Source organism: Rattus norvegicus, chromosome 8 (assembly GCF_036323735.1).
Source record: "Rattus norvegicus strain BN/NHsdMcwi chromosome 8, GRCr8, whole genome shotgun sequence".
NCBI classification, from domain to species: Eukaryota; Metazoa; Chordata; class Mammalia; order Rodentia; family Muridae; genus Rattus; species Rattus norvegicus.
The window spans coordinates 18,633,670-18,653,106 of NC_086026.1; the positions used below are offsets into that span (position 1 = coordinate 18,633,670).

At 43.5% G+C, this 19,437-nt stretch overlaps 2 protein-coding genes across 3 annotated transcripts in view; both read left to right on the top strand.

The window, feature by feature from the left end:
- Ccdc82 (coiled-coil domain containing 82) overlaps window positions 1-19,437 on the top strand; it is a 155,716-nt gene that overhangs the window by 124,377 nt on the left and 11,902 nt on the right. The window contains exon 10 of the mRNA XM_063265043.1: window positions 1-19,437. This exon is cut by the window's left edge and continues 83,508 nt beyond it; it is cut by the window's right edge and continues 11,902 nt beyond it. The gene's annotated coding sequence lies outside the window, so the exon portion shown is untranslated.
- Window positions 1-19,437, top strand: part of Maml2 (mastermind-like transcriptional coactivator 2) — a 317,444-nt gene that overhangs the window by 81,190 nt on the left and 216,817 nt on the right. The window contains exon 1 of one of the 2 annotated variants that reach the window (XM_039082226.2): window positions 15,166-15,296. The exons of the other annotated variant lie outside the window; for it this stretch is intronic. The gene's annotated coding sequence lies outside the window, so the exon portion shown is untranslated. Of the gene's footprint in view, window positions 1-15,165; window positions 15,297-19,437 lie in introns of those variants that run through there. 2 annotated transcript variants of the gene reach the window in all.

Genomic DNA, 19,437 nt, shown 5'->3' on the forward strand with positions numbered 1-19,437 from the left:
CCACTTAAGATATGTCTGGTAAAGTGACAGTTGGCTTTTCCTGTTCTGTGGTCCATGGTACTCATCCCACTCACCCATCAACACTGATGAGGTCTTGCTGGGCATCAGGAACTCTCAGCAGTACTGGGTCGTCACAGCCATGAGAACCAGTCTGTCTGCCGAGCCTGGAGAACAGAAGACACACAGACTCAGGGCCAGAGAGATCGTTCAGTAAAGTGCTCGCCACACAAGCATGGGGACCTGAATTTGTACCGCTCATAGTCACGTACTGAAGGTAGGTATGGTGGCATGTGCCTATGACCCTGGCACTGGGAAGGCAGACAGGAGCCTCCCAGGAGCTCGCTGACCAGCACAAGTCAGTCAGTGAGCAACCTATCTCAAAAAATAAGGTAGAAAGCAATAAAGAAGACACCTGAGATTGACTTCTGGCCTCAAGGCACAAGTGAGCACATGCGCGTGCGCACACGTGCGTGCACACACACACATGTCTACATGCACAGATAAAACAGGTGTATATAGAAAATAATAATCAAACAAATAAACACACAAATGACCAAGCATCCACTGTGTCATCTGAGGGGGCAGGGCACAGAAGGGAAGGGATTTGTTTCCTGCAGGCCCTAAGGAGAGAATAAGCCCTGAGACCATTCAGGAAAGGAGTGAGTTCTCAGGTAAGAAACGGCCTGTGCTGAGGCCTCTGGGTCAGGGCATCTTTGTCACAGTGCAGGGGCCTTGACTATGGGCTGACTGTGGTGGGAGATGAAGTTGGGAGGGTGAAAGATGGCCTGGCAGGACTTTGCAGAGCCTGGAAACATTCTCTCTTGTGCTAAGTAAGACAGGAAGCAATTAAAGTGTTTTGAATAGAAGCAGAAAAAGATCTGTGTTACATTTTTAAGGGATTACTCTGGGTCCTGCAATATATTAAGAGTTTGTTGCAGTATCTGAGTTGAAAATTAATGGCTGCTTGGAGCCAATCAGGCATGATAGGAGTTGAGAAGCAAGCTGTGGCTGTATTTCCAACACAGAACCCACAGAATTGCCTAGGAGTTAGCTGTGCAGTGTCAAAAAAAAAGTACAGAGTTAAGAAAAGCTCAAATTCTGTGGCCCGGTGAGGCATGCTTGCTGTTTCGGTAAGCTGGAAAGTATCCCTGGAGAATGTTTGGTGTCTGCAGGACAGGTAGAATTGGGAATTTCATCTTGAACTAGAGTTTGAATGGCCTATTAGTAAGTCAGGTGTTGATGTCTTGTAGAAATGGAGAAACATGAGCTGCCATTCACTCATGGGCAAAGCCTGGCTGGAAGTCTACACTTGAGCACCGAAGGTGTAAGAATCAGTGGAAACAACAAGAGGTGCATAAAAAAAGAGGCGTTGGGGCTAAGCAGTGATGCTCTCCTATGTATGCATGTCAGGAAGACAAAATAGAGCTAGCAAGAGGTACGGGGATTATCCAGTAATCACAAGGGAGATGCTTCAATAGGCAGTGCAAAGGCACGAGGGAGAACTCACCTAGGTCGGTGTTGCGAGGGAACTAAGTGAGCTGTGATCTGATGTTGACATGTGATAGGCCTTTGGTGGCTTTCCATCCATCAGTGACCGGATGGCAAGCTGATGCCATGGAAACAAATAACCACGAGATCCTAATCCTAATTACCAAGTCCAGAATTTCAACGTGCATATCCCAGTAGATTTCAACCCACTGTTGGCTGCTGCCTTTCCGAAATATTCAGCAACTGGCTCCCGTGCTCTGCCTCCAGCACACAGTGCCTTGAAGAGCTGCTCAGGTGGACTGCTAGGCACTGAGTGAACTTGGAAGCGGTAAAAGAGGAGGACTGGGGCAGTGGTGGTTAGTCTCTGCCTAACATACACTGCATTCATTCCAGCGTAAAATGTCCACAATGGCAAAAGAAAAGGTGTAGAGGCAGTAAGTAGAGATATTTTTAAGGAGTTACACTCTACAGCAATGAGATATCAACTGAATAACAATATATGGTCGTGAGATTGAGAGAGAGAGAGAGAGAGAGAGAGAGAGAGAGAGAGAGAGAGAGAGAGAGAGAGAAACACACAGACAGACAGAAAGACAGAGAGAGAGAGACACAGGGGAGAGGGTATGCAGGTATTCTGGTACATACTTGGAATTTCAGTAGTTGTGAGGCTGAAACAGGAGGATAACTATGAATTAGAAGCCAAGTTAAGCTGCAGAGTGAAATGTTGTCTCCCCAAACAAACAAAGACACAGCATCACGTATGTAGGGAATAGTGGTGGTTCACAAAGATGAAGGATGAGAAAAGGAAGGGAATTGCTGCTGGGTGGTCGTGGAATAGAAGAGGGAGGGGTTTGAATGCCCAGGGAGAGATGTTTTGTCTCAGATAAGGCCTCAGGCACCAGCACACTCCAACAGAAGCATAGTGGAGCAGCAGATATAATTCAATCTGTGGTGCTTTTGTCTCATTTTTTTTTGAGACAGGGACTCAGTCTGATCTTGAATTTTATGTAACCATGATAGTCAATTAAAATGGTCAATTTGACACAACCTAGAATCACTTAGAGTCACAATCAGGGATTGTCTGATCAAGTTGGCCTGTGAACGAGTCTGAAGTGGATTGTCTTGGTAACATTCGTTGATGTGGAAAGACCCAAGACCCATTGGTGGCACGATTCCCTGGGCTCTGGGTCCTGGACTGGATGAAAGTAGAAACAGTTAGCTAAACACTAGTAGCATGTGTGTACTCATTTCTCTCTGCCCTTGACTTTGGATGTGGTATGATTGGTTGTTTCAAGATGGATTGCAGTCTAGAGTTGTGAGCTAAAATAAACCCTGTCTTCCCAAAGATGCTTTTTTTTCTCAGGATATTTTTGCACAGTAACAGAAATAAAAACTAGGATAGTATACAAGAATGACTTGAAATTCCTCACCTATCTCCAAGTGCTTGATTACAGGACTATGCCGCCACACCTACCTCTACATTACTTCAATTTGTAACAATCATATCAAAAACCAAAGACCAATGGCTCACTGAGTAGAGGTGCTGGTCATCAAGCCTTATGACCAGAGTTCAACATGAAACCCACATATAGAAAGAGGGAACTGATTCCAAACTATCCTTTGATCTCCACATGCACAGAGTGCCACATGTGTACACTCCCTACACACACACACACACACAAACACCTTACACACACACATACACACACACTCCCTACACATACACACACTGCCTACACATACACACACACACCCAAGACATACACACACACACACTCCCTACACATACACACATTCTCTACACACACACATACACTCCCTACACACACACACAAACACACACAAACACCTTACACACACATACGCACACACTCCCTACACATACACACACTTCCTACACATACACACACACGCCCACACACACACACACACACACACACACACACACACTCACACACTTTAAGAAAGAAAGAAACCAATCGATAAATGTAATACTTTTTAAGATTAAAAGTGGAGAATTAATTTAGTGTTTTTTAACCCACCACTTACAGATTAAAACGTGCAGTGGCTACAAAGCATGCAGCCATAGAAGACTCTAGTCATCGCGTCATTCAATTTTCAAAACCCACTACATTCTTCACAAACACAGCATCTCTACTTGGGCTAACTCAATTTCCAGTATCCTCTAGTATTGAGTCTCCAAAATTGGAAAAAACAAAAAAACAAGAATACACAAACGAACAAACAGGTATAAGCAGTGTTTCGGTCAAGTGTGTTTGTAGAAGGGTATTGGAGGTCCACGTCTTTATTTTCTTAATGAAACAGGAGTCAAGTTCATCAAGCAATAGAGAACAAAACTTGCTGAAAGCTTGAGGCGAGAAGAAGCCATTATATGATAGTTGCAGGGCAGGAGGATGCAGTCAACAGAAACAAGCGCTAGGCTTGGTGTAAAACCAATGGTCCACTGGAAGTAACTGGTCAGAATTTAAAATGAGGCTGAGCATTCCGTGTGAGAGTTTTTCTTTAGCCACTTCCAGCTATCACGACAGGGGCAGCAGGGAGGGACCTGCAGTGTGGACAAAGCTGGGTTTATAGGATGACTTTAATCTATGGCTCCAGCGAAAACCAAACAAAATATCAACAACAAAAGGAAGCCCCTTCCTGGTGGGAAGTGTGAGTTTGTCCTTTCTCACCTAGGTTTTCTGCAAGTTTGTTGAGAGTGAGTATGAGATGCTAAATAAGGGTTTTCGGAATTCTTTAAAAACACAGCAACCTTGTTTGTTAGGCCGCTACTGCTGTCTTAGACTTCTACTCAGCTAGTTCTGAAGCTCCTTCTCCCAGGCCAGTATGACAAGCTGTATTCGGCCCCCTCTTTCTCCTCACAAGTCAAACACTGATTAATTACTTTGGCATGTTCCAAATCTGATCTATAAAGTGGATGTGCAGAGCCGGCGTCCCACTTGGGGAAGCTCAGAAGATGTTAATGAGGGCCTTTTGCTCTCCGCCTGTAACCTGAAGCTGCCAGTCAACAGAATAAATCAGAGGGTTTCCAGCCACACACTGAGGTCCTTATGTAAGGAGGATCACACGCAGTTTTTGTCTGCAAAATTCCTCTCTGTATAATTATTCCTTTGATCAGGCTACACATGAAAAGAAGAGAGGCTGGGTATAAATCATGCCCTTGTTTCACTGGAGTTAGAAACTGAGACAGGACAGGGAGTCTGTGAGGGTGGTGGTCTGAGGGCAGCAGTTCTTTGTGCTTAATAGACAACTTCTGAGCTTTTCCACAAGTGTCCTCGGGGCAGGTGATATATGTCATGTTGGCCAATCCATGTGAAAGCCACAGTCCTGCACTTTTCACTACAGAAAGCTCAGTCGGAGCCCTCTCTGCTGAACGTGTGGGCCAAGTTCATTGCTTCCCATCAAATAATTGTGATATATTTGCCTCTATTTGAACTTTCAAATTCAAGGAATTTTCTCACTGGCTTTACATGAAAGGGACTGGGTGCTTAACCCATACTGTACCCAGGATCATTTTTTGGAACTAACAGCTCACAGGGGGACTTTTAAAAATATTTTTCATTTATTTTTTTTAACCATTTTATACATGAATGTAATAATATATTTAACACATTCACTCCCATTTCCCCTACTCACTTAACCCTTCTTCTTAGGAAGTGTGTGTGAGAGAGAGACGGAGTGGGGTGGAGCCCGCTAAGTTTAACTAAGATTGGTGCAAGAAAGGAGGTGTAGGAGCATTCACTGGAGTGCGGGCAACTTACCATAGTTATAATGCTGATGTAAATGATTCTGCCTCACCCAGTAGCCACTAACTATTAGTATTTCCTCAACTAGGGGTGAGAATCTAATGAGCCCTTCTCCCATCTATGCTATAGTATCGATGTGTGGGTCTCATACATGTAACACAGATTTTTGACTTCACAGTGTCACTTCCAGACGACCATATTTCACAGCACTCCTCCTCATCCTTCAACTCCTGCCTTGTGTCCACCCTTCTTCCACAGCGCTCCCTGGCATTTGGACAGGATGATATCAATGTCCTGGTTCGGACTTAGAACTTAACAAGTACTTATTCTCAGAACTTTGATCAGTTATACATCTCTACAATAACCACCACCCATTGTTTAAAACAGAAGAAGTTTCTCTGATGAAGCCTGCGGGCTGTGGTAGCAAATGGATATCAAGTAAAGCAGGAAGAGGGTAGTGTGGAAAACACCAGTGGTAGGTCCTCACAAGGAGCAGTAGCAGCGTTCAGGAGGCAGAGCATATACCTTCCCTTCTCTGCTTCTATGACAACCAAGACAGCACCAATTATTCCATACCAAATTTCTGCGGTGTTTTGTACGTGTCTAGGCCTGTCACGGGATGTGAGATCAAAACCTCACGGTTTTGTGTACGATGCTCTCTGACCTTTAGATTTTAACATCACTTTATCAAGTCACAGCCCTTAAAAACAGGGATGGAGCTGAGGACTGCCGGAGTTCACCCTGTACAAGCACCACAGAGTGTAATTTTATAAACTGAAAGGGCCAGGATGTCACTTTGTGGAACCACTGTTATGTATGTCAGCCACTGTTGATCAAACTGCATTATGGGGCTCAGAACTCCAAGAATGAGCAAACGTCTGCCAAGAAAGTGAGGAGATGTTTTGTGTGTGTGTTGGAGGCAGGGCACTTTATAAAACTATCACTCTTCTAGGGGCCTCTGTCCTGGCATTTCGTGGGATGTGTTTACCTTTGGGTCTCTTTCACAAATCTCTAGTACATGGCCCCTGATGTATGTACTTTTCTACTATACCATACTTCATGGTGTAGAGTACCACCAGCTCCATGCCAAGCTCTTGTAACTTCATTGACCCTGAAAAGCCAGAAATTGGGTATGATGTTGAGTTGAGGACAGACATAGTCTGAGTCAGGTCAGACTGCCGTAAACCTACAGATGCCAAAGTCAGCTCATACTAGTGCGATCCATTCCGAGTACAACCTCAATGTGAGAATCCATTGATTGGGGTTTACCGAAAAGAGTACCCAGGATCACACTCAGGATCCACACTAAAAGTAACGTCAGAATTCACTGGCACATCACCTCAACGAGGACTGTAGATGTTGGGAGTCTCGTTGGCACTCTGCATTCTTTTTGGGAAAATTGTTAGAAAATTTGCTTTTGGGGGTCGGGTGGGTCGGTGGGTATTTATTTGCTGTTTGTTTTGTTCTTATGAATTCTTTGGAAAATTCAAGGAATCCTTGATCCTTTGGGAGGGTCTATGGATAGTTTCGTATGTAAAGGGACATTGGATGTGTTGTTGCTCAGTCTTACCAACCACATGTTATGTCGGTGTCCACGGATCATTCCTAGTGTAGTAGGTGTGTGTCAATGACCTCACTTACTAGCTGACATTTTACACGAGTACGTTATATTCCTGGATGGAATCGATGATTGTAGTGCGGTGTGTGTGTGTGTGTGTGTGTGTGTGTGTGTGTGTGTGTGTGCATATGATCTCTTTTCCTTTAGTGTATTTCCAAATAATAGGCATTTGACAGAGGAAGGGGTGGGAAGGGAGGAAACTGGGATGGCAGGTGGACAGGCAGCGGATGGATGATGGATCAATGAATGAATGTCATGGGGAGTTAAGTGGTGTGCATGGTGGATGGTGGACAGGCAGTCATGGATAGTGTGTATGCTTCGAGAGTTCTAGTTCTGAGTTCAAGTTGTAGCTTTTTCTACCTGCTAACTCTCTGGACTATAGTAAATCAACAACACAATTAATTTCTGTTTCTGAGGTATGTAGTTCTACACAGGGTTGTAAAGACAAAAGAACAGATGCGAAGGATGTTTGTCCGACATTCTGATGCTTTAATTCACCTGGGAATCTGCATGCTAAAGGTCCTGTCCCCAACTGGTTTTTTATCCATCAATAAAGACGCCAGCAGCCAATGGCAAAAGGAGTTGGGGCGAGACCCTTAGAGTTGCTCGGGCTAGGACACAAGGTGGAGGAGAAGGGAAATCATCATGGAGCGTTGGGATATGAATGGATGCAGGAACTGCAAAGGTAGAGCCAACCAGAGATTTCGAGTAAGTGGACAGTGGCCACTTCACCCCTGGGCCTAGGGCAGCAGACAGAGCACTAGAAGTGCCCAGCCGTTGAGTCTGACAGCATATTTAAAAATACGTGTGTGTGTGTGTGTGTGTGTGTGTGTGTGTGTGTGTGTGTGTGGTGTTTGCCTTTCAATCGCAGATTCAAAGAGTACCTGGGCAGGTGGCTGGGTGCACAAAGCAGCTTAGCTGCACTCACGACTACAGACATTGCTTTAAGAATGGCACATGGAAAGGTGTCAGCTGTGCCTTCTTCACTGTTGATGTAACTGTGAGTGACTAACCATAAAACTTGTTCATCGATGTACTGCTGGTTGGATCTTGGGGACAATTGTATTTTTCAATCACTGCAGCTCAAGACTTTCTGCCCACAAGATTATGAAAAGTCTCATAACCAGAGCCTTTGTTACCGCTGGTCAGTACTGCCAGAACCAGCTATGACATCTTAACGCGTCATTATAATATACCTGGTTGTAGAGTTATGGCATCTGGTTAGAGTGCCATTTCTCTGTGTGACTTAAATTGTTTATAACTCTCAAATAAGCAGACATGTTTTCTGTAGTGTGGCAACTCCAGGTTTCTGGGTAGAGCAGTAGGTAGCACCGGTCTCATTAATATTTGCTCTAGAATTCTCAGGGTGACAAGCCAGCACAAGTTCTAAATGAAGGTCCCAGGGACCTAAAATCTGCCTTGACCTCAGTTTCCCAGAGAAATCCAAAAAAAAGGAAAGACTCACAGGAGGCTTTTAAAGGCTCTTCCTGCTTCCCAAGTGGCTGGCCCCAGACTAGGCCTTCCTAGTTTGAAGAGTGGAAACAGCCTGTGGCAGAGAAGACCTGACAACTTAGCAGCACAGCTGAAGTCTGCCCTGTGGCAATGCCAAAAATGATGTTGAACTTGAGCCCTGCCCCCACGAGGCCCAGAGGACCGTAGCTCAGATGCTTAGACCAGACGGAGTGCCTTTTTGGAAGCCAGAGCCTATGCCCACTGGCCCCTCCCCACTGCTGCATACTGCCTTCCCATTGGCTGGCTGGCTGCTCAGTCCTGCAAAGATCCACAATTTAAATATGTCTTCTTTTGTCAGCTTGATGCTTTCCAGAATTGAGAAGCGGAAAGGCAGAGAGGAGTACAAGGAAGCTATTAAAAATACATTAAATAAACTCCGCTGGGAGCCAGTGTGTGTTCAAGAGAGTGAAACTTTTGCAATGGAGATCTCAGGTTTAGCTTGTTAGTCTAACCAGAGGGTCAGAAAGTATGGATGAGTTTGTGACTGCGTGCCATACTGTGTGCGTGCATGCATGTGTGTGTGTGTGTGTGTGTGTGTGTGTGACTGTGTGTCTGTATGTGACTGTGTCTGTGTATATGACTGTGCTTGTGTGTGGCTATGACTGTGTGTGACTTTGACTATGTATGTCTGTATGTCTCTGTGTGTGACTGTGTCTGTGTGTGACCATATGTCTCTGTGTGTATCTGTGTGTCTGTTTGTTTATATATGTGACTGCATGTCTGTGTGTCTGTCTGAAGGTGACTGTGTGTCTGTATACGTCTGTCTGTCTGTGTTTGGGTGTCTATGTGTGTCTATCTGTGTCTATGTGTGTATGTCTGTCTGTGACTGTATCTCTCTCTCTCTCTCTCTCTCTCTCTCTCTCTCTGTGTGTGTGTGTGTGTGTGTGTGTGTGTGTGTAGGCACACAGCAGCTCTGACAAAGAAGGAGCATTTGACTGAATTCCTGGGTTAAAAGTTCCTGCCAGTAATTCATTCAACCCTGAGCTACATAAAAGAAAAATTAAAAACATGTAATTGAAGTTTGTCCGCTGGCTTTTAACTGTGCAGCCAGTACAAGCAATCACCCCGCATAGCAGGACACGAGTAGCCCTGGGCCGAGTTTAGACCTTCACTTTTGGTAGTTCGAAAAATCGTGATAGCTTTTCTTGCTCGAGTTCCTTCTCTTCTCCTGTCTGCAGCCTGTGTACCAGAAACCAGCTCTTTGTCTGTTTACATTAAAATGCTTGATGCCTACTTTCTTCCTTCTTTAAACTGTTTTGTGAGCAGGTGCAGATGGCTCTCGTGATCTGAGTGGGCTGGGATGCTTCAGCTCGCAGAGACTGAAGTTTTAGGAATGTAACCAGCTTTGAGCTGTACCTATAAGGCAGCTCCAAAATGTTTTCCCTGTTCTGTGATGAGATCAGCCACTTCTGTTTCTTTCTCTTAACACTTTTGGTTTGTTTACAGCCTTAAGGAAATCTTGTCACTACAATCCGCCCTCCCCACTCCTCCGGTTTTCAGTTGGATGATTTCACAACAAGAACTATTGCAAAATAGGGGTATGGGCATTTTTAAATCTCTGGAGATTTTAAAGACTCTTTAAATTATTTTCAGTTTTTTTCTTTTGTTGTTGTTCTTTTGTGTCCACAAGTAAAAAGCTTCGGGGGGCAGGGGGAGCTAGTTCAAAGCATTGGGACTGCCGAACCTTTACATAAGAAAAGTGTCAAGTGAACTGCTTGAATTTTTAAAAATCAGTGTGTGTGTGTGTGTGTGTGTGTGTGTGTGTGTGTGTGTGTGAGAGAGAGAGAGAGAGAGAGAGAGAGAGAGAGAGAGAGAGAGAGACATATACATGCCTTAGTATGTATATAAAAGTCAGACAACATTATGGAGTTGGTTCTCCTTCCGCCTTCCAGCGACTGAACTCAAGTTTCCAAGCTTGCACACCAAGTGCCTTTGTCCGCTGCACCATCATGCCAGCCAGCAAGAAGCTGCTTACATTTTAAGTATTATTACTTTCAACCAAGCAACAGAAAGTGGAGAGCCCTGACATCCTTGGCTTTCTGCTCCGATCACCCCCGCCCAGGCACCACTGCAAAGCCACACCAAAAACCAGCATCCCACTAATTTGTCAAACACTAAACTGAACAAAAGCCAAGTATTAATACTATACCTGAACCAAAATATACCTAAAAATAGATCAAACTAGCTGAAACCAGCAGGACACTTGCATATTTTTTTAAGTCATAGAACAGAAAACTAGAATTTAAACAGGTTTAACAACTCATCCTAAAACCAACCAAGGGGCCCTGCTCATTTTATCCAGTAGCTCTTATGAGATCACAAGAGGAAGTAAAGGGTTTGGATTATGCTGCTCCAAGGTCCTTCTGTGACAGTGGCTGTCCGTGGGTCTTGGACTCAGGCAGCCAGGACCTGCCGATTTCTTATGCTTGTACTAGGGACCTTTTGAAGTAGATACATTTTGTATGTGTGGCGTTTGGTGGTATCTCTGCACTATAACCACTAAGAACTAGTATGTCCTCTGCTCCAATAAGAGTCTTCAAACAATGCCTGCAAATGTGTCCTAAAGGGAATGAGCCAAGATCACCCATGTTGGGAACCACTGCAAAGGAGCTCATCAACCTCCCACACTGCTTCCGAGTGTTTCCCAGTAGATGTTGGAAAGAGAAGCCATATACTTATCTGCCCAGAAGGACCACCTAGTAGACAATAAAATACAGTCTCGTAAGTCAGCCTTTCAGAGTAAGCCACTCAGCTAGAGCAAGACCTCTTTTATGTTGAACAATGAATGGTACTAGTGGGACCCAGAACTGATAAGACTACTAAGAATATTGGAAACCATTGGCAAGCCTGAACTTCATGACAACCTTACCTCTTAAAGACTAGAGGTTCCAGAATCCTCTGATTACATTACATGCAGTGTTTATCTTTCATAGTCTGAAAGGTTTGCCCAAATACCTCATATATAGAGTCTAACAGTGTCTCTCGTTCATTGTGTGGGGAGACACTGTTTGATCCAGGATGCCTGCGTGCTCCACAGTGAGTTATTACACATTAGTGTGCTATTCTAGGAGAATCAGACATCTTAATTATAACTTTTTTCAAAGTTTGTGTGTATATAGTGTATGCTCTTGAAATAAAATTTATACTTACTCTGAGATTTTTCATTTTTATATAATATAATAGCACCCTTTCGTTGGCAGTTTTCATTTGGAGGAAGACTCATTCGTACATCAGAGAATTGTTTGGAACAGCAGGTCTTGCCAAGATTATAATGTGGTAATTGCACTTAAAATTGAGCTGCGCCAAAGCATTGCAGAAATAACACTAACTTCACTGAATACATTCACGGACAGATCATTGGTTTTTCCTAATGCTATGAAAAACAAACCGAGTTTGCTAGTGTGTGTGTTTGTGTGTGTGTGTGTGTGTGAATGTGTGTGTGTGAGTGAGTGTGTGAGTGTGTGTGAGTGTGTGTGGGTGAGTGTGTGGGTGTGTGAGTGTGTGTGAGTGTGTGTGTGAGTGTGTGTGAATGTGTGTGAATGTGTGTGTGAGTGAGTGTGTAAGTGTGTGTGTGAGTGTGTGTGTGTGAATGTGTGTGTGAGTGAGTGTGTGAGTGTGGGTGAGTGTGTGTGGGTGAGTGTGTGGGTGTGTGAGTGTGTGAGTGTGTGTGAGTGTGTGTGAATGTGTGTGAGTGAGTGTGTAAGTGTGTGTGAGTGTGTGTGTGAGTGTGCGTGTGTGTGTGTGTTCTCTGGAAATGCCTTATGTCCACTTCTGCTCTCAGGAGAGGCCATTTAGTTTGGAGGATGATTCTACACACATTGGAGTTAGAGTATAGGCCAGAACGTGGGGCATGGAGCATGCTGAAAGTTACCAACAAACCATCACTGCCATCCATTCTCCTAGGTAACACGACTACATCCCTCCTGGGAGATTGCTGCTTTTATTCTATTTCCTTTTGGCCAAACACAGGTTTCCCCGGAAAGTGCCAAGTGGACAGATAGTAAACAGCAGCCCTAAAATTTACAGCTAGGATTCCTTGTTCCTCAAGTGACTCATAGTTTTGAACTTAGAAACAAAATAAACTCAAGATACGTTAATTTCCATTTGGTAATACATAAACTACGAACCACAAAGAAGAGTCATATTCCAGTCATATTCTATTCTGCTTTTGGGGAAACCTAAACTCTGGATATTCTTAATCTTGTATTAGAAATCTGCCCTTTCTTTGAAATTGACCCAAATACCCATATGCTTTGAATTGGCCCCTAATAGCCTTCCTGAGGCAAGCAACTTTAGAAAACCAATGCTGCCCCCAACATTGGCAATCTCCAATAGGACGGGCTAACATTTCCCTGCTATATCCTCCTGGGCGTACACTACTCGGGATTGGGGAGAACAGGCTCTAGTCTGGCTTGTTTGTCTACTTCCAGGTAGTAAACCGTTCAAACTCACTGTATCTGCTAGTCAGCCAGCAGACCAGGCAGCGCTTGTTGTGTGGCAGCCCAAAGTATTGAGTTGCGCCTGCACCATTGGGTTCCAGTATGGGAGAATAAGTGCCCAATGGTTTGATTCTGATTTTAAAATGTTAGTAGGGTTTGCATATTGGGTGTAGATCCAGTGGCTCCTTCCCATGGCTAGTGAGTCTTTTCTGCTTTGGCCCAATCCTAGTGACAGTCTTGACACTTTTAACTGGAATTTTGACCAAACCTATTTTCATTCTCTCTTTTTTTCCCCAAACTCTGAAGGCAACACTGCTACGTATTTAGCTGCTTCAGATAACAACTCTTCAGAAGCCGTCCTTTAAACATCCTTTTTGCTCAATTCTCTATTCGAAGTGACTCCATCCACTGTTAATGGCTTGATAATACTCACCTCACCTTGTGAACACATTCTTTGCCAGAACAGCTCTTCCTACCATGTGAGCTCATACACTTCCTGCCTAATTTTTTTTAGCAACCTTTCTGCTCATTAATATTAACGCACTCTCTAGTAGATATCAAATCTGTAACAGGGTTCTGTCTGCAGCACTGATGGCTACAGAGTCTTGGAGGGAAGTAAATGAATCATGGGAAGGTGGGAATCATGAGAAAGGGTGGGAATCGTTGATCCAGGAGTTGAACTGAGCCTTCTTTGTGAGGGACTTTGGAATAGTGACAGTCACAGTGGTCATGGCAAGCCTCCCATGGGGACAGCACAGCCTCTGACTTAGAGCAGAGATTTCATTTGAAATTGGGTTCTTTTTCTCTGGTCTCACGATTTGTTTCCAGAGGTTAGTCACTTACAGAAAAAGAAAAAATCTCTCCCTTGGAAGTAAAGAATGTGTTATCTTGAAACATAACACAAGTTCCACAGGACTGGGTTTGCTCTGTGTCTGACATACTGAACATTGTCCCATTCCTTTGTGCGAGCCCTTCGTGAAGTTCAGATGTGAGGTGAGCCAGTAAGACACTTAAATCACAGTCTGGGATGGTATCAATACAGTTTTATTGTCTCTTCCCTATTAGTGAAGCCTCTGGCTAAAGTACTACAGCTCTGAACTAATTGCTTTTCCCCAGAGCTGCGTGCTTTAGTTCTAATTCTCTGTAGAACACTGGTGGCATATGTATAAAAAAAAAAAAAAAAAGCTCTCATGTTACTTCAACCACTTAGGCACTAATTTGGTGGCATGGAAAGCATCAGGCTGTGTTTGTATGAGCAGAACAAAGCAGGATATTGAGCAATTTCCCAAATTTTATCAATAAAGTAAGTGAACTCAGTTGATGTTCCTAGTTACAACAGATGTTTGAGTTCTTGGGTTGTATTCAAACAAAAATGTTTCTTGAAATAACCATGAGCTTAACAGATTCTTCTCATTTCAGGGACGTTCTAAGTATTGAGCAAAGCATAAACTATGTAAATCTGGGAGCTGTGAAGAGATTGTATGTGTTGTAAACTCGTGTGTCATTTTCCAAATCTGCTATGTGCACAAGCCCATCCAACACACAACTGTTTTATCAATGAAATGATACATCGTTTTATTTGGCCTTCATTCTGGCCTTTACTTGATCTATTAGGTAAATTTCACAGTATTCTAAATGTACATTGACATAGAAGTAAATGTGGTGTGTGAGTGTGTGTTTGTGTGCAAGTGTGTATGTGTATTTGTATTTGTGAGCGTGTGTCTGTATGTGTATGTTTGTGTGTGAGTGTTTGTGAGTTATGTGTGTTTATGTGTATGTTAGTATGAATATTTTTGTGAGTATGTGTGTGTTTTCTTCTTGTTTATTTAAGTCCCCTTTAAATACTTAGACATCCTGTTATGCAAGTAATTTCCAAACCACTGTCCTGAATCTGGATATTCCTTTTTTATTTTATTTAATTTTTAAATTTCTCACCGGAAGGTTGAGGCTTTTCTGCCCTGTTACTGTTCTGATCCACAGGTTTAGAACTAACCTATGGTGGCATAGGCAGCACCAAGCCACAACTAACAAATGATCTCTGTGAATGTCATAGGGAAACTTCCATTTATTGAGGAAAAAGGAAAAAGTATTGGTTGTTACTATGTACGTAGGAAAGATGGTTCCATTCACAAGAAGCTGACAGTTTAATTAGAGAGAGGAAACTAACTCATGTGAAATAATTATCAAAAAGAAGTGTGTGTGTGTGTGTGTGTGTGTGTGTGTGTGTGTGTGTGTGTGTTGCAGGCAGTCAGAGCCAAGGATAATAAGGTGTTAATTGTCTGGGTTATGCAGTAAGCCTCAAAGGACTTCAGGAAGGTAGAGAACAACATAGGCTGAGGTCATCCAGGAAGACTTTCCAAACAAACCACTGGCTTTTACGAGTCCCACTACCCTCCAAGCATTCAAAGGCTACCGAGGAGTGGATCAGACATGGGACTGAAAGGATGAGGAGAAGTCTATCTGGCAGGAGAGAAGGTAAAGTCCTACGAATATAGGCACTGGTGGGGAGGGCTCAGACAGAGCCAGGCTCGGGGAATCGGTGCCAGGCTGCTCCTCTGCTGACGCTCCCATTGCAGATTTCCTTTTTCTGAGAATCCCTGTTGGCTCGTGCATAGTCTGAAAAATGTTAGTATCCAGTTCAGAGGTTGCAGAGTCAGGGGTGGGGTAGTATTGTTCTTGGTATTTGGGAAGATGATCAAGCAGACATGAATGATGGTACGTCTTTTCCTCGCAAGGAAAAGCACACAGGGAGAGCACAGGTCCCTGCACAAGCTCAAGAATGTGTGGTAGGTGTGCAGTGTGCTGTCAGGTGCTTAGGGAAAAGATGCTCCACGTGAAAGCCGCTTCTTTCTGGTTTGAAATAGAATGTTTTAAAGTGAAGGGTGCTCACCATGCCTTCTACATTCTATGTAAGCGCCTTCGAAACTAAAATCTCCTGCTATGGAAATTAAAGACCAATCCTTTCTGGTTATAAGACTTGATAACATTCTCCTTTCTTTATCAGGAAGAAAGAATGTGTAAGAGAAATGTTTACTTTAAAGACGATAGGACTTCAGGGTTTAAAATCATAGCTATTACCATTGAGGTCTAGTGAATTTTCTGCCATCTTCCTGATTTCATTTTTAAGATAACATAACCTCTCACATCTTTTATTCTGTCAAGGCAGCAGCTAGCGAAGGATCCACCAGCTGTTGTGGGGATTTGGGAAACAAGATTATTCTTCCCATACTGACACTTCTTTCATCCGGGGTTATGCTAAGTGTCTAATGAAGGAATTATACTGTGCAGGATATGCCAATGATACTGAAGTTTTTGACAGAAAGAAACCCAGTCCTATTAAGGCAAAGGAGTTTTGTCTCTGTCAGGAACACAAAAGTGCCCTTTGAATGTGGCACTCCTGTCATTTCTGCTAGTGCCCTAGCACCACAGAGGTGGTCAGGCACTCATTCCACTTTAACAACCCTACAGAGAACAGCATTCATCTGTCTGGCATAAGCGAGGTACGGTGTCTAAGGTAGGGACGTGCGAACCAGTTGTGCATCTGACGTGGTCTCCGCAGCACATTTGCAGCCTGCAGCACAGCCATAACAGGTTGCTTGGTTGATGAATACAAAAGAAGACTTGAATTGTTTTGTGGAAAGTCTTTTTGAATTTGTACGCATCCCTGGTTATAAACAGCATGACAAAGAGAGGTCTCGTTCTCCTTAGAACCCAGAAATTTAGAAAGAACTGAACAAGGAATAGGGGATCACCTTAACCAACTTCCTGTGCTTTGCAAACAGGAAGTTAAGCTAAGGAAATCAACCTCTTACTCAGGTCTTACAGAAGTTTACAAAGAGAGCAGAGTGAGTTCACAACCTAGACATCCTTATGTTGTTAGTCAGAAGGCCAGATGGAAGAAGGGAATCTTTACAGGTCAAAGGACAACAAACTTGCAGTAAAAGGAACAAGACTGTAAATATGTTAGAAATTGTGTGCATGTGACCAGGCCAATCCAGGTCTACTCTTAAAGCCACAGAACAACAATAGACAATGTGTAAACAAAAGAATATGTATGTTAGGGCTGGAGGGATGGCTCAGTGGTTAAGAGTGCTGACTGCTCTTCCAGGGGTGCTGAGTTCAATTCCCAGCAACCACATGATGGCTCATAACCATCTCTAATGGGATCAGATGCCCTCTTCAGCGTGTCTGAAAACAGCTATGGTGTACTCATGTAAATAAAATAAATTTTTAAAAAAGAATATTTATGTTCAGGTCACAAGAAAACTTTATTTACAAACCCATTGATGGCCAAAGTTGGTGATAACCTTTCCTCCAGATCTAATGGAGAAAATGAGTGCAGACATCTTGGGAGGCTTTATAAGCCAAGTTCCAAATTTTATCTGTCACAGAGAATGCCAATTTTTCATAGCTCTGGAGGATGCTGTTAGAGAAATTGCTCTGACTCAGGCAAAACTGACTCTTTTTATAGCTTTCTCAAGAAAAGATTGTTCAGGAGGATTTTCAAATATTGAAGAGTCATTCTTCAGGATTGTCCTCCTGATACTCTTGTTCTAGTTACATATGGAGTGGTTGTGTTTTCCATACATCTCTGGGACATGGCCACTCACTACAGAGACACCCTACAACCACTGTTATTGTTAACTTAGCTATGACTTTAAAATCAGAATACTGACCACTGTTTTAAAAAAAATTACAAGAGCTTTGTGGCTGACCAGCAATAAGAAATGGAAACAGATCAAAGATGCTCTAAATGTATATTACTGTGCAAAATTGTTCATAGATCATAAAGGTTTTAGGTGGCTTTGTTAAGTTTTCAAACATAAGCATGCAGGTGTGTGTGTGTGTGTGTGTGTGTGTGTGTGTGTGTGTGTGTGTGTGTGTGTGTTACTGAGATAGAAGAAAAAGGAGGCAGAGAAGAGATAACTTCGAGGAGGCAAGTCAGAGGACATACCCACAGAAACAGCAGTAACCGCCCTAGAATGAAGATCTCCTTCCTCATTACAACTGCATGCTGAAACAGGTTTGGTTCCCAAAAGGATATGGGAGTTAGAACAGTTTCACTAAAGGAAGTCTGCAGTGCAGTGTCTAATTCCTCCAGATGTGCCCCTTAAAGCAATGGCATTGAAAACAAATGGTCCTGTAGGAACTACATAGGTTTGCTGGTCTTAAACCAGAAACAAGATTAAATGGAGGAAAGGAAGATGGCAGAGAACTAGCAAAGACAGTGCTGACTGAGGCAAGACGTGGGCAGAGGCTGGAGATCAAGCTTTGCATACCTGTCCAGGGTCACTGCAAGATGATGGCTCTGTCCCGAATTCCCTTACGCATCACTCTATGCTCTTCTCCTTGCGTCACTCCTTTGCATCTACTAGATACCACACGACAGACAAGGAGACCTCATGATCTGTCTGGAAGAAAATAGCTTAGTTCTCGTCTATCTCTTGCTTGATTTCTCCTGTGCCCAGTTGTTGCTACAGACAGGAAAAGCCTGTAAGTGTTAACTTTCTTCCATGTCAACACTGATTTGTTGAAAACTCTTCATATCTCTCTGACGATTTCTGGAGAGTATTTGAGTGAAAACATTAATTTCCATAACTAGGAATTAGCCATGGCAAAGCTTACCACCTTACCATCCTGATGGTTTTCAGAGCAAATCCAGTGTAACAGTCTCACCTAGTACTCAGACTTGCCTGCACTCAACGGCAAGTGCTGCTTTTCCTTCCATTTGCCTTACAGATTTGTGTAAGTGTTTTCATTGAATAGAGGGCAGCATTCGTTTGTCTTAAGAGGAAGATAATTCAAAGGTTAGTACACATCCTACACTAGATACCTGGTTCTGTGTTGTGTTCTATTAATACTTAGAAGGTCTGTTTCTCCTTCTCAATCCCCAGGTGTTATTCTGAAGGACACAGAACACAAACGACTTGTTGATCTGATCTATAATTCTGGTGTTCCAGTAGCATGAGCAAGCACTGTGGCTCCCTTCTCGTCAGGTCCAGGCCCTCCCTTGATTTCTGCCCAGCTTCTCTGGCACCAGAGTCAGACCCTCCCTAGGTCCACACGCCATTAAGAAGCTGCCCTACCACACAGCTCGTCACCCTCTTGAAATTTCTGTAGTACTTTCAGTTTATGCCAAATATCCCTCACCTAATTATATGTTATCTTGGGTCTCTCTCAAGTGGTGTAGAGCACAGTGTTAATCCATACAGCCTTCTGAAGAGAAGGCTCATGGGTCATGGCCAGGAAGTGATGGATATTTTAGAGAGGACCATGCGCTCCCACAGGCAAGGATATGCTAAAGTAAGACTCTGGTCTTTAGATCCACAAACACAATGGCTGGATCATTGCTCCGTCAAGCAGGCTCACAAACATTTATCAGCTCTCATTAGGAAGCATGGTTGTCCAGTGGAATGAGGCATCTCTGACCTCCCGTTACTACTTCATATGTCTGTAAGTCAGCTACGTGTATCCACTGCAGCCACTAGCACTCTTGGGAAGCATTGAGTCGAGTCGGTAGTCAAGTGATTTGAATGCTCAAAAAATAAGAACCTAAGATATACCTACTACGAGAGATTCCGTCTCTCGGCAGGAGGGAGTGGACGGTGGCTAGCAC